At 33.6% G+C, this 16909-nt stretch overlaps 1 non-coding gene across 1 annotated transcript; it reads left to right on the top strand.

The window, feature by feature from the left end:
* The first annotated feature begins 5126 nt into the window (after window positions 1–5126).
* Window positions 5127–5201, top strand: Trnas-aga (transfer RNA serine (anticodon AGA)). The gene has a single exon. It is a non-coding gene; the product is annotated as a tRNA-Ser (tRNA).
* The last annotated feature ends 11708 nt before the right edge of the window (window positions 5202–16909 follow it).

Genomic DNA, 16909 nt, shown 5'->3' with positions numbered 1-16909 from the left:
TTAAATTCCACGTAAGATCACGTGTGATGAGGTGCATGCTCCAAAAAGTTGCATGTACTGTGATCATCTTTTTGCATTAAGAAAATGATGTTTGAATACAAACTATGTGCATGAGACAATTTTTTTCATTCATTTGTTTTGTAATCATTCTAATGTACAAGTAGCGAACATTCTGTATATTGGTTTCATATAACGTCTGTCTTGTGCCAAAAGCGGTTTATCATATTTGTAATATCACTGACAAACATCAGAAGGAGGAGAAACATGAAGCATACTAGTAATTCAGAAAATGATATTTAAATGCAAACAATGTGCATGAGACAATTTTTTTTATTCATTTGTATGAATATGTTTCAACGTCATTGCCTTTATGGTTATTTAAAAATAATCCACATGTTAGATATATTTTAAATGCCCACGAAGAATAAATCTTTTCTTTGCTAAAGAATACTGTAATCTTTTGTGATTTTTTTTTACATTTAAAAAGGTTAAGAATTTGCTCAGTTTTTTACATGGCTTTTCGCGGGGTTACTGGTAGTATCCATTATTAAAGAAAACAAAAATTAAAGCATATGTAACAGCAAGTATACAAAGCAATCCTTTTCAATCAAAAATGAGAACCGAATGAATTTTTTCTTCTAAAGTTAACTTGTTGCAAATGAAAAAAAATCATAGCTCATGTTATCTACTAAGTAAACGTACCCAAATGTTAAATAAGTATTATAATGTCTTTGTACTTGGGAATCGGTTTGCTAAAAACATGGCGTTTTGCCTTTTTAATCAATCACACCGCGTTATCAGATTTTCTCTGAGGTTCAATTAAATGTGTCCATGTTTCACCACCTATAACAATATTCGATAAACGTCGTCCATTGCAATTTTTGTATATTTTAAATAATTTTCTACATATCTCAACCCGCAATTGTTTTTGTTTTTCTGTTAAATAGATGATGTTCCCACCTTGTACCTACCTTTTTGAGTCCAAGTTGTTCCTTAAAAATTGTAAATACAGTCCCCGATGAAATGCCTACTAAATTTGCTTTTGTTTAATGTCTAATTGACCATCATCAGTAATGATATCGGTAATTTTGCAAGTATTGCATCCGTTTAAGCCATACGAGGTGCTCAAAGACGTTGCTTATCCTCATGGTCAGTCTACCTGTAAACTCGCCTCGGTGACATACACTTGTTTGTATACAAATCACACAGCGTTTTGAAAACTTTGTTCAAATTTTTACCAAGTATGACACTTGTTTTTATGTAGCCTCTTATTTCAGCCTTATTGAATGATGACTTACCAGTTACATTTTAAAACAGTGTCTCGAGTACGAGTTATATATCAGCCTCTCAAAGAGGTATTCGATGATGAAACGTGGTCAGATAAACGACCATAAATAGAATATACACAAAATCATGCATTAAAGACATTGAACCCTGTATTTTATAGAATCAGATAACTGAATTTATTTTCGAACACTCCTCGTATGGCTACAACTTTCTAGTCATCTTAATTAAATCAAGTGTGTGTCTGAGTGTTTATGAACATCTATAAAATAACTGTTATATATTAAAACATAGCATTATTTATTTAAAAGCAAAACCGGACAACTTGAAGTATCTTAAAGTTAGCTTAAGGCATATGTTCTCCTCATTTAATGTTAAAATCTAGTAAATAAATTGAGCTTACATCGAATTTTTTTAATAATGTTTCATATTATTAAATTACAGTTATAATGTTAACGGGGCTTATATGACAAAAACAAATTGTGTTTTATACTGTCTTTTCAATATATTATGAGGGAAACTTGCAACAATCTTTTTCAAATGGTTTTGATGAATGAAATATATGAAGAACGCCTATAGTTACTAAAAGAATGCTTTTGAAGATATTAAGTATGCGGAAAGATATGTTAATTAGTTTGAACACCATAACATCTTAATCCTAAACACACTTGGAAATCATTGACTACGTATTTAGCATTTTAATTTTTTATCACAAATATATGCAAATCTTTTGAACTCAGACAAAAAGTAGGTCAATGTATTCGTATTTTGCATTCCGTCAAATTTAAAATTTGTTTTTTTTTCAATAACACCTTCACAAAAACAAATACCACTTATACTTTAATAGTTTCTTTTTTAATTAAAATAAATATGACTCATTTATTAAAAAAATTATTAAAATACAGAGGAGAGAAATGTATCTTAATACTTTAAGCTCTGCAACCCGTAGAACATTTAGAAAGTTGTGAAATAAAAAAATCATGGTTGATGAACATTGGATATTCAGTGGCAAGGAAGACTTTTTTTAAATAGAATTTGTTAATTGTATTTGAGCGGCCAAAAATCCCAGTGCGTGGTACATACATAAAGTGACCTTACATCGGGTTGAAAAATAAGTGGGTCAATTTCAAAAACAAGTAAAAACAGGTAACTAATGGAAACATGTTCATTTGTGCGTGTATGCTATATAAAATCATTTTATGGGACTGAGTTGAACAGAGTAACAATATTATAAAGTATTATTAATTTAAGCAAAATCTCGGCATACAAGATTTATTTTATAGCAATTAACCATCTACTATATCTTGGTGTGCATTTGAGTGTTTACAATTTAGCTTGAGGATTTCAAGGTGCCTGTAATAAAGTTGATTCTGTTTTGTATATACTGATGTTTATATTTGTGTTCCTCTTTAATTTTGTTATGAATGGGTTACCGTATGTGAGTGACGAGTGTCGGGTGAGTGTGCTATTTTTAGATCGAGTATTTAAAGTGACCGGTTTGGGTGTAGTGGTCAGTAGAGGGTCCGGTAACGACATCAGCCGGGTGCCACGTTTTGCAGCTCCTGTTTTAAGATATGGTGAATATCTCCAGTTAGCTTAATACTAAGGAGAAACGGGTAGCCATTGAATTTTGGATTCTGTTAGGCGGGCACATGTTTTCCTAGCCGGTAAGGTTGTTTTGTTGTTATTTTGTACATTTCGCTGGTAATTTAGTTCTTAGTGTAATTGGTAGTATGTTTGTATGTTTATCGGGACTTTATTAGTCACAGTATGTTATTTTCAGTGCGTAAGGGTGTTTGATACAATTTCCTGAAATACAGACTGGTGTGCTAGACGGGAGTTTTCCTATGGAAGGTCAGGTGGGCAACTGACGAATGTCGGGGACGCATTCTGTGCTGAGTGGGGCGAGGCTTTCTATCCGGGCAGTGGTCGTAGACTGGAAGCGAGAGACCTGCGAGTCCGGGGCTTTCGGTTAGGATAGCGACAAGAGGAACAGGAAATTTGACGAGGGCAGGAGCTTCTCGAGTGCATAGTGACCTTGAGTTCATTTTCAGAAAGGTTTTAAGTGTTTAAAAGCGACTGTTATTACAGGCTTAATTTTCATATACACAATTTTGAGCTGAAATTTGAACTAATTGTAATATCACGGTATTTTGAATTATTGAACTTTAACATTTTTCTAGTAAATTTTTCAACAAGAGTTTTATTGGTTGAAATAGCTTATAAACAACATTTGGTAGTTTACTTCCATTTTATATCTGATACAGTGTGATTTAATCTTGAATTTAGTTGATAGTATCAGATATTTTTGTTCATTGGTTTAATTGAATTATTATTCTTTTTTTTTTGTTATGTTCGAATGGGAGTGGTGTGAAAGGGGGAGTGAGAATAATGATTTGTTTTGTTTATTAATTTTTTTTTCAAATTAAACTTGTTTATTTTTTTTTTTTACAAAATCTTATTGTTCATTCAGCTGACAAAATCCAAAAAGAACTCATTACAGTGCCCTTGGAGTGATACTTTAGCATTGACTGTATCATCTTTTAAATACATGATAAGGCTTTTGATACAATTGTATTACTTCGCAATGGTAAACACTTATTTAACGCTTTTAATAAGAAATATGAAAGGTAACATACATATGTGGCCATCATTTTAAAAATAGTATATATGTATTAAAATAAAAGAGAAACTATATTCTGAAGTCGTAATGCAATCACACCCGTCTCGAAGTTCTGGGCGAATCTTCATAAGTGTAAACTACTGTGGTCTCCTCTTATGCAGCGTTTGTTTTGTAAAGAAATTTTGCACATCTTTTTCTACTTTTCCAATAAATGACCGGAAAAACAACTGCAATGCTAATTATTATACACATTTCAACACATCCATCGTTTTAACACTTCGCTGTCTTGTTAAGTTTTATTTCAATATGCTTTGAATATGTTTATTTTAACTTTGAGAATAACAAACTAACAAAAGATGTCACATAATGAATGACTATCTCCTTAAAGATAGCTTAAAGGTGCTTAAAGGGGCATGGTCACGATTTTGGTCAAATTCTATTTTTCTGTTTTTATTTTTTACAACGCTTTAGGAATGCATTTCTAATGATCAAATGAAATTTAAGAGCCAGTTTTTAAGTTAGAAGCAAGGCTCACAATTCTTTGTCATGTAAACAAGGCTCGTGCCCTGTTTTTGTTTACATAGGTTAAATATAAGACTAAAAAAATTTAAAGCTGATTTGTCTCAAGGTGCTTAAAGGTGCTTAAAGGCGATCTTTAACCGACCTTTAAGCCACGTTTAAGCTATAAATGCTGCTTAAAGACTCCTTTTAAACGACGTTTAAGCGAACTCTAAAGACAACTTATTGGTCCTTAATGTCCAAACGTATTTAAACCACCTTTAAGCCACCTTTTAGCAATTTTTTATTGAGCTTAGAAAAAATTACAGTTGAAAGAATACATTCCATAAACTGATTATTAACTAAATCGTGTATTATTTCTTCTTTTTTAACTTTGTTTAATGAACGAATACACTTTTTTAATGAAAAGAAAGAAACCCATTGTCGTTGTTAGTTTGTGAGATAGCGTGTTCTTTTACGAAAACAAATTTTGAATAAAAACGAAAAAAAGTAGATTTGTATTGAATTATAAATCCGGTACAATGAAAAAAATGAATTTAAGATCACGTGTCACCATCCAAAAACTGAGAGAGAGAGAGAAAGAGAGAGAGAAGGAGAGAGAGAGACACAGAGAGAGAGAGAGAGAAAGAGAGACAGACAGACAGACAGACAGAGATTTCACTGATTAGTTATGTGACGGTCAGACCGGTTCGAATACCGGCGCCAGATAGCTCAGTTGGTAGAGCACCTGACTAGAGATTCAGGGGGCCCGGGTTCGAATCCCGGTCTGGTCCGTCATTATTTCTCTCATCCCGTTACAGTTATAATAAAAGGCAGAAATGATACTTTAATCTTATTCCATGCGCATATCTAGAGATATGGACTGCGCTTGCCGCTACAATAATTTTGAAAAAAATGGACCAGAAAATTTTATACCGGCGATATATTTTCATCAAATTGTTGTTGATAATGTTGTTGATAATGGCGATATGTGTTCAATGGAGCGGCAAAATGTTTACGCCAGCAAAACCCGGGTGTAGATACATGTTTCTGCATGATGTGTATAGACAACTAAGACCACCATGAACACCAACCCCACCCCACCCCACCCCCCCCCCCCCCCACACACACACACATTTGAAACTTTGTCATCACTCAGATTGCCCCCCCCCCTACCTTTACAATAGAGGTCTTGCATTAAATGTCATTGATAAAGTTAACTGATAAAGGAACTTAAAGACGGTGTGATGACGACTTAAAGGTAGCGTAAACGCCACTTAAAGACGATTAAATGTGGGTTAATGGTGGCTTAAAGACGTTTGGAAATTAATAATAATTTATAAGGACCTACGGTGCTGTCATCCTAAAAATTGACAAGAACAGGAAATGATAGGATGCAGGATGCACAATACATGATAGAAATATAAAAGTTAAATCCCATTCTATCCTATCCTGCATCCTGTAGCCAATCAGATTCACGTATAAATTTCAGAGTGATTTTGCAATAGCAATATTGTATTAGGTGTAGCTTAATGGTGACTAAAAGGTAGCTTAAAGATTATATATATCCCTTAAGGTAGAGACGGATTGACAGATTTCGCCACTTAGCACGAGCTATTTTTCCGGATTTCTGAACGCCGTCAGATAATTATCTCCGTACAATGTATATGTATATACAATATACATTATTGTCTATCGAAACAAAATGCCCGACGGGGCAGACGATTCAGAGTCCAAACAAATACCACGAATAAAAGGGAAGTTTGTAAGTCGTATAAAACCATGGCGGTCATCTAGATTAAAACATATGAACAAGAAAAGGGATGTAGGTGAAATAGAGAACGACCATGACTATTTCTATGACAAAAATGCCGCCTGTCCACCGGCTCCGTGGCCGGACGTGCCTGACGTTGCTTTGCATTTGGATGTCGAGGACCACGATTCAGAAGATGTCCAATGGTATGATGGAAGAAGAATTGTGGAAATTAAACATTTAGCCGATCAACTGTATTGTTGTAAATGCCGGTCACATTACACCTCTCTGACGTAGTGAATGAAACAAGATACGGACTCGGAAGCTTGTTTAACATTATCTGCAAGAATCAAAGGTCAAATACTAAGTATTCAATTTATAGTTTCTCTACACTATGTTTCAATCGCCCCCCCCCCCCCCCCCCCAAAAAAAAAAACCAACAAAACAAAACAACAACAAAAAACAAAACAACAACAACACCGCAGACATTCTGTTTGTATACAGTTAACAGGAATAGAACTAATTTGCAGACACCACAAAAACAATTTTACAACTCATCGACGCCTTACTAGATGATCATATCGACAAGAGCACCCACTAACCACCCTCGTCTCCTTAAAAGAACACGAAAGCGGCAGATAATTCAACTTAAGGAAGGAGTCTTTTTATTATCAAACATACTTCTTATAATAAGAAATGCATGAAATTTTGACACAGTCAAACGGATCATATTATTTAATGATTCTATCAGTTTAATTAAATTTGACCTTTTTGTTTTCGGATAAAGGTCAGGTCAAGGTAACTACCTTTTTCCTCAACGTAAAGAGTGATAAAAATAAGTGTAGCTCTTTATAGTTCTGTAGACATTTGTTCAAGATTTGAAGATTCAAATCTTCAATGAAATTATAGACCATGAGAGTGTCTATCAGCTTATACTACTAAATTGGAATAAATATTTATACTAAAATTGATATTGCTTAGCCCGCATTTCCTTTAAATTTCTTATAAATTTCTTATAAATTTTGAATATTCTTTTATGCTTCCAATAATAAAATATTTCTAATTTTTATGTATTATGAAGACTTTATATAAAGATATAAATTGACAGAAAAGCTAATATATTGACCGTTTCATAAGAGAGAAAAACTGATTTTAGTGATTTTTTCACAAAAATCAATGTATAGAATGGGCGCTTTAAAGTAGATCCAGTGTTCTGTGACGTCACACTTTTTTGTAATACTTTGAATTCTTTAAAAATTGTGCAAGATAGTTTTATTTATTTTATGTGAATATAATCACATGGATGTAATTAGAATTATTGGTAGGTTAAAGATATTTACGCACTTAATTTTATACTAAATTTCCAAATTTTTATATATTTTATCTATGCAAAGGGGAAATAACTCTTTTTCTGACTTTTCTCTCAGTTGTATGTCTAAATGCTATAGTTTTTCTTATTCCAACGATTAATTTTTAAAAAAAAATTGTAATTTTATCTTTCTGATAAAGTTGACATTAAAATTAAACAAGAAAAACAAATTTCTGACTTCAAGATTTTACTTTTAACAGAAAAAAATACATTTTTCTAATGCTAAAATATGCTTTAGTTTATGTTTATCTGGCATCTCAAAAAGTGTGATGACATGTATATTTTTTCTAACAATTGATGAAATTTAAGTCTATTAAGTCGAAATCGGTTCGGTTTTTCAACTTTCCTCAGAGAATTTTACGAGTATGGAGCTGCCTTAAAAAGCTTATAAAAATGTTATTTGATAGGCAAATCATATTTTAAAAACATATTCTGAAACCCAAGTATCATATTATTAGTTCACATTAGTAAAAAAAAATCCAACATTATTGTTATTGTTTTTAAAATGCTAAAACAGACTCATTATATATATATAATCTGCAGCAATTCTGAATTGCACAACATGTGATATTTTCCTACGCCAATATTACGCCAAAAATATAGTCCTTGTTCCATTCTAAACATTGATTACATTTTTCTATGCCAAGTTGTATAATAGTAAAAAAGAAAGAAAAATGTACTATTTTAATTTCCTTTCATCTTGATTTAATGAACAATTAATCAAATTTACATGTGACAAGTCGAAAACCAGAAAAGACTCCTTCCTTAACTTCTACATGTATCATTGAGAGTGTGATAGAGAGGAAACCCAACGATGATAAAAAATACGTATATGATATACAAATGACAAAAACGAATACAGCATGTTATGTTATATTTAAAATTTATACATTATGCACTATTTTCTACTTTACCTATTGATACGTAATATTAAATACGTTTTGCAAAATGATAATCGTTCAAAGAAAAATTAAATATGCACTATTTTTTTTACTCTCCCGTACGTTCTGTTTTCCGAAAAACGACTCACCCTACGTTATCGTTACGTCTGAATAGAAAAGGCCTAGATTCTTTATTTTTCCAAAGATTTCTCAAGAATTGATTATTGCACTTACAAGGTTGATTAATATTTTAATTGTTTCAACTGTCTGTGACCCAAAACAATTAGCATATATTTTGCAAGTCATGCATAATTTGACCAATCGATTACCGTGAATTTGAAATCTGCTAAATAGTTTCGAAGCGTTTGAGACTTCAAGACGCATTAAGCACTCGGACCAATGACCGACACAACTTCGCCTTCACCTTTTTTGATTGCATTCAGCAAGTCTCGGTCGATTACATAGATTTTAATACAGGCACCGTACTCGCCAAGGTTTTCCGATTAATCCATGCTATTATTTGTACCCATGCGCTAGGCCATCGCGCTTACTATGAATGTTTATAAATATTTTAATATGTACATATAACATATATGTTTACCAGTGCTGGCTGTGCCTTATCATTATCTACTCCGCACAAAATTTAATGTCCGCCACAATGTGTACATATGCACTTCTAGACTCCTGTCACTTACCAGCCGTCTGTTTACCGTGGACCGACACAGTAACATTCTAATTTCATTATGCGACACCCCTTGCTCATGCATGGATCTAGAGGGGGAGAGGGGGTCCGCCCCCGGAAAATTCAATATAATGAATTTTACGCAGTAAAACGGGAGAGGGAGTCCGGACCCTATCCCCCTGGATAATTTATTTCTATTAATTTTATTTTTTTTAAAAAATCCAAAATATGCCTTGGAACCCTTTAAACGATGGAGAGCTCCGCAATTATAAAACATATGTAATCACAGATTACAAAGCTCACCGAGACGAGGCATCACTTTTATGAGGCATCACCTTTATGAGACCACCTTTTTCATATTATATGAAAACCATCCATTATGATCTTGGATATTCATGGATTCTGTTTTGAAACAATATCGTATGTTATTTGTTAAAAAATTGTTTGATAATCATATGTTCATATGTTAATCAATACATAGAATATACAATATAATATCATAGGATGCAATATTATATATTGCAATGTCATATGTAATAGTATCATGTGATTAAATAATTAATAAATAATACAATATAATATTATACAATATTGTATCATAATAATCAATACTATACCTAACAATATCATGATACAACATCATATCATAGAATATAAAAAAAAATGATACAATATTTTATCGTATCATATTACGTTTTACAATATAACATGTGGTATTATATTGTATCTTATTAAACAATAGTGTTTCAAATCATACAATACTATATCATAGGAAACATGTTACGTCATTTAACAACAACCACATCTATCTATCAAGCAGGTTTGAGTGAGGTAGAAGATTTCTGTAGCATCCTTGATAATGGAGATCAGGCTCTGCATCGAAAGCAACCTCTGCGTTTCATTTATAATATAGTTAAATCAACTATGCAAGCTATCATCTATAAAACATGTGACCTGTTCCAAAAAACTACACCTAATCAAGAATCATAAACCTATGGCTCTGATTCAGCATACAAGCTTGTCAGGTGCATCAATATCATAAGACGCACCATCCATGGAAGTCTGGTGAAGTTAGGACAAGTAATAACTAAGATATCATCATCAGAGGGCACCAGCAATTAAAACTTTTACCTCCTCCAGAATCTCCAACCTATGGCTCTGATTCAGCATCCATGCCTGTCAGGTGCATCTGTATCATAAGACACACCATCCATTCAGGTTAGGTGAAGTTAGGACCTAAAATAACTAAGATATATATTTTGAGCATCCTTAATAATGGAGATCAAGCTCTGCATCTGAAGTTACATCTGCGATTCATTCATATTACAGTTTAATCAGCTATGCAAGTTTGAAATAGTACTGATATCTAATAAACATGTTACCTGTTCCAAAAACACTTAACATTATCCAGCATCCGAAACCTATGGCTCAGACTCAGCATTCAAGCCTGTCAGGTGCATCAGTATCATAAGACGCACCATCCATGGAAGTCTGGTGAAGTTAGGACAAGTAATAACTAAGATATAATCATTAGAGGGCACCTGTTTCAAAAACTTTAACCAGCTCCAAAAACCTTAACCTACTCCAGGATTCGAAACCTATAGCTCAGATTCAGCACTCAAGCCTGTCTGGTGCATCAGTATCATAAGACACACCATCCATGCAAGTTTGGTGAAGTACGGCCAAGCAGTAACTTAGATATCGCCATTAAAGGGCACCTGCAACAAAAATTTTAACTTGCTCCAAAAACCTTAACCTCCTCCAGCATCTGAAAGTTAGGAACCAGATTCAGTAGGTCCAGATGCATCATCCATGTAATTTTGGTGAAGAGAGGACAAGTAATAGCTTAGATACAGGAGCTGCAACTAAAACTTTAACCAGCTCCGGACGCCGACACCGGGGGTATAGCATTTGCTCCCATTGACTTCGTCTCGGTGAGCTAAAAAGGCGAAAGTGCGAAGATTCGAAGGCGAGAGTGCGAAGTTGCAAAGGCGAAGAAGCGATAGTAGTATCACTTCTTCGCCTTCGCAACTTAGCACTTTCGTCTTCGCATCTTCGCACTTTGCCGTCGCATCTTCTATATGCTTCATATTGTTCATGAATTATACTTGCATTGAGGATTTCCACAATACAAAATGCCGGATATACTAGTTCAACACCCAGAATTAATGATGAAACCAAAATTATGAAAAGTTTACTCCACTATTAGGCATTATAACCAAGCTGAAGTTAGTAGGGACTGACAGCAGCCATTACGCCAGTAGAGGTTAATGGCCAATAAGGAAAATCGTCAAAGTACTGAGAGTACTCGTACAGAAAATATATTTTACTTTATCCTCGGCATACTTTAGTAAGTTTAGTTAATATCAAGATGATTAATGCTTCAATAGTTTGTATGAGCATTGGTAACTTTGGATACAATAAAGATCGTGTGATCACTAGCGGGATATAAACCCCTTACATGGGCCCTAACCTCTTATCAACGCCCTTAGAAACAACCTTTTCTTATTATAATCGATCAGTGTTTATTATCTATTAAGATTTACTATAGTCAGGTACTCCTCACAAATTTGCTCTTAAAGAATAAAGTCTATTCATGATCACAAAACAACATTACAACAAATGTTTAGAATATTGATGTTCATGTATTACGTAGAAGAAAACAAAACTAACGCTGAATGATTTTTTGGAAAATCACTTTCCCCAAGAAATGTAAATAAGAAGTATATATTCATATTCCTACGTTACCTGCCCCCTTAGTCGTTTTCCATAAAGATATGTACACGTATCATTCTTCGATTGACAATTCATTCACCAATAAATATTGCTTATATCATTACAACAATTATTCTTTCATGATTATTGTTCGTTAATTATCACACAATATCCTCATTGTGTATGAATTTTTTTCTTTATTTGCGTCATTTCCCGCCGTATGTCGACGAGAGAAGTGACGTAACTGTTAACAATCAATTTGTGGCAATGTCAGAGTGTTTTGCGCGTACTTGCTACGGATATGAAAAACTATATACATCGATTAATTTACAAGGTCGGTGTTTATAACTTCAAAGTCAGTTGAACAGAGTGAAAAATTAAGTAATTTCAAAGTCGTATCTTGGATACGGGGTAACCAATTTCTATTCATGTTTACGGGGGGGGGGGGGGGGTTCCTTTTTTTATGGGGGTCATTTTTCTTCATGTTCAACATGAAGAAAAATGACCCCTGGGTCTTTTTTCTTCAGAAAAATCCAAATATTCTTCAGCTAGGGGGGTCATTATTCTACGTAGAAAAATGACCCCCGGTCATTATTCTACGGGGGTCATTATTCTTCATAACACAGGTCCAAAAACACAGCGGGTCGTGTAGACAAATTGAACACCGCGAGTTAGAAACATTTGTTTATATAAACGAGTATATAAACACCAAGCAATTTCTTGAAAATAATGATCATTCACCACAACAGCATCATAACGATGTCTGTATCAATTCGTTGCTGAATTTTAAAATACAACAATCGTTGCAGTTTTCACTTCAATTCTTAATTTAGCTACCCTCGAATTACATTTTTCACAAAGCAGAAGGATAAAAAAAAAAACAGCAATATTTGAATAATATTTTCCTCCTGAAATTTTAAATAATATCACCCTCGCGTGCAATTATTATGCATAATATATACTAGCGGAAAAAAGAAACTGTGAATACTAAAATTTAATATAAAATTTCAACAATCGATAATGGTAATAACTTTGACAATATCGGATGGTAACCGTCCGGGTGCACGGACTTTTTCATGGTTAGTGAACACCTGTTGTTTATTAAAGCATTTGTACGCACTAGTTTTACGGGTCAATACTGTTGGGAATAAGAACTAGAAAGGATTTGTTTAAATTTTTATTGTTAAGGAAATCATGCACTTTAGTTTCAACAAAATTAACACCTATGTCGTGCTGTTCAGATGCTGCAAGCTGGAATGGCACAAAATACCGTAGCAAGACACTTTGGATTTCAACGGAACACCACCCAGTCATTATGGAGACGTTTTCAGCAATATCGCAACCGCGCTCTGCATGGGCGACCTCGTGTGACGTCACGTCAACAAGACAACCACTATTACTGATAAGGTTCGTTACTGACTGTTTACAGAAATTTGTGGGGTCGGTAAAGTCCATAGAAGGCGAGGCGGACTATGAATTGCCAGATTGTTTTTATATTTTATAACCAGCCCTCTGAGTATAACACAATTTGAGTTGTTACAACATCTTAGACCGGCCTAAGCATCTAGATCATAAAATCACTATATATCTGTATCTAAAGCTACCTTTGCGATTCATTTATATAGTTAAATCAACTATGCAAGTTTGAAATAGTACTATTTAAGGAATAAAGAATCATTCTTTGAGTATTATGAGGTGATAACTTCAGTCGGGGCGTGGTCAAATCCAATAAAGTCCGATGGATTTATGACAGATTTGACCACGCTCCGATCGACATTATCACCTCAAGCTATCTCCATTATACGGCTGGTGTTGAGCTGGAAAAGACATCCTCATCTCTTGAGTGTGTATCCTCATCTCTTGAGTGTGTGTCCTCATCAGTTGAGTGTGTGTCACTCATCTACAACAATCATCAAATAGCTGTTCATTAATAGATATTATACAGTACATGTAAATGTACATGTATTGATCAAGTTAAATTCACAAAAAAAGTTTAGAACAACTTCATTTTCACATTCTTCAATTTTCTAGCTAGTCAATAAAATTAATTAAAACTAGAACTGTCCTAATGGGACTAATACCCCCGCAAGGCTAATTTCAAATGGGACAAAGAATTGAATTGAATAATAAAGGTTTGGAACACATACAAAAAAAAAATTCTAGAATTGTAAAAAAAAAAAAATAGTTAACAAAGAAAAATTAAAATCAAAATTGTCAGAATTTCACTGTATATACATATCTATAACAGTAATACATTTACAAATGTATGTATCTGATGATATATATATATATTTTTTAACTTAATTGATTTAAAGAGAAACCAACAAAATGACAATAACCCCTCCCTTTGCAGTAAATGGAAATACCAGTAGCCAAGCAATGCTCTTCTGTTGATAAAACTTTCAATATCTTTCTAATAAGAGTCTTGACAGATGCAATTAGTTGTTTCAAATTTTCCTCACTTTCTCCTATGCCACAATGGAACTCCATATCAGAAAATTGATCCCATAGGACTATGATTTTCTTTGATGAGCTTGTTAAGTTTAATAAACTCCCAAAACATTACCATAATTACCATACTATGTAAAAATATGTAAAAAAGAAAATTTAATATTACAAACAATTTTAAAATTGCCAAAACACTACAATCATATCAGTAATTTAGAATTTCATTTAAATTATGTGAATACTAAAATTTAATATAAAATTTCAACAATCGATAATGGTAATAACTTTGACAATATCGGATGGTAACCGTCCGGGTGCACGGACTTTTTCATGGTTAGTGAACACCTGTTGTTTATTAAAGCATTTGTACGCACTAGTTTTACGGGTCAATACTGTTGGGAATAAGAACTAGAAAGGATTTGTTTAAATTTTTATTGTTAAGGAAATCATGCACTTTAGTTTCAACAAAATTAACACCTATGTCGTGCTGTTCAGATGCTGCAAGCTGGAATGGCACAAAATACCGTAGCAAGACACTTTGGATTTCAACGGAACACCACCCAGTCATTATGGAGACGTTTTCAGCAATATCGCAACCGCGCTCTGCATGGGCGACCTCGTGTGACGTCACGTCAACAAGACAACCACTATTACTGATAAGGTTCGTTACTGACTGTTTACAGAAATTTGTGGGGTCGGTAAAGTCCATAGAAGGCGAGGCGGACTATGAATTGCCAGATTGTTTTTATATTTTATAACCAGCCCTCTGAGTATAACACAATTTGAGTTGTTACAACATCTTAGACCGGCCTAAGCATCTAGATCATAAAATCACTATATATCTGTATCTAAAGCTACCTTTGCGATTCATTTATATAGTTAAATCAACTATGCAAGTTTGAAATAGTACTATTTAAGGAATAAAGAATCATTCTTTGAGTATTATGAGGTGATAACTTCAGTCGGGGCGTGGTCAAATCCAATAAAGTCCGATGGATTTATGACAGATTTGACCACGCTCCGATCGACATTATCACCTCATAATATTCAAAGAACGATTTCTTATTACTTATATTTTTAATATTTCCAATTTGTACACTTCAAAACAACATTATTCTAAAAGCATTATTTTTTAATGTAGCACATTCTATGTATTACTAGGCGGCGCAGCCAAAACCGTTTTTCGGTTATGCTATAACATTCGCCCATTTTGTGTCACTCATGTTTTATGAATTTATTGGGTTTAAGAGTTCAAAATTTATTCGTAATGTTTTTACAGACAAAGACAGTTGAAAATGTAAATAGTATCTAGTATATAAACATGTGGCCTGTTTCAAAAACCAAACCCCCTCAAACATCTAGAACATATGACTCATATTCAGCATCCAATCTTGTCAGGTGTATTCGTATCATAAAGACGCACCATCCACGCAAGTTTGGTGAAGTTAGAAGCAGTAATAACTAAGATATAATCATCGGAGGGCACTTGCTTCAAAATCCTTAACCTCAATTAAGCATTCAAGCCTGTCTGATGCATCAGTATCATAAGACGTGCCATCCATGCAAGTGTGATGAAGTTAGAACCAGTATTAACTTAGAATTACTACCAAAGGGCACCTGCTTAAAAACTTTAACCTGTTTCAAAAACCTTAACCTCCTCCGTCATCTGCAATTCATGACCCAGATTCAGCATCCAAGTCTTTCAAGTCTATAAGGAGGTAGAGATGCACCATATGGTGAAGATAGGACAAGTAATTACTTAGATACAGGACCTACACCAAAAACTTTGCAGGTCCGTACGCCGACGCTGGGGGTATAGCATAAGCTTTGCATGCCCGACTCCGTTTCGGTAAGCTAAAAAATACAGATTATTTGTTCTGAAACGCCCCCTCTATCGCTTCAGGCTTCAATAAACAACCAAAAATAGAAAGTTTACGGGAATTTTGCATTGTTAACAAAATTAAGCACTCCGGATGATAACTTTATAAATGTGCGAGGTGTTCCGAGTACTTCCGAATGGAGAAAAAATGTTAACATATCCCATTTTGAATCTCTGTACGATGTTTGTTTTTTGTTCATGTGAAATTCTCCTCGCATAAACAGATGATGTATTAAAGAGGAAATCTTGGATATTTTTTCCCTTTGATCAAATTGAATTGTACTTCATTGACAGGCATGTTTATTTTAATTCAAAAATCATCAAAATATGAAGGAAGCAATAAAATGAAACAGACTATTGTACAAATTTAAGAAAATGATTTGTTTTTAATTTTAATAAAGGGCGAACAACTCCTCAAAAAGTTTTCAAGTGCAAAACATTCACTCAGTGTTTCTAAATTCTCTCCTGTATTAGAGCAATGCTTCTTTCATATTGAAATATATTTTTGGTGTAGTGTATATTCATCAGATTCGTTCTGTTAACCTCAATAATACATGAACTATCACAATATATACTTTGACTTTATCTTAAGATTAAAAGAAGGTGACTAACTCTTTTTATTTAGGGAGGTATTGGACAGCTGTCAATGTTAGTGTGAAAAAGTACATTATTATCAAAATACTTTCACCGATTCAGAGTTTTTAAATTTTACAATATTTAACTAAAACTATTTTCTAAAACTTCTTGATGAAAATTTAAGAAGAAACTATTTATAAA

Source organism: Magallana gigas, chromosome 4 (assembly GCF_963853765.1).
Source record: "Magallana gigas chromosome 4, xbMagGiga1.1, whole genome shotgun sequence".
NCBI classification, from domain to species: Eukaryota; Metazoa; Mollusca; class Bivalvia; order Ostreida; family Ostreidae; genus Magallana; species Magallana gigas.
Note: the sequence above shows the minus strand (reverse complement) of the source record. Positions and strands in the feature narration are given on the sequence as shown.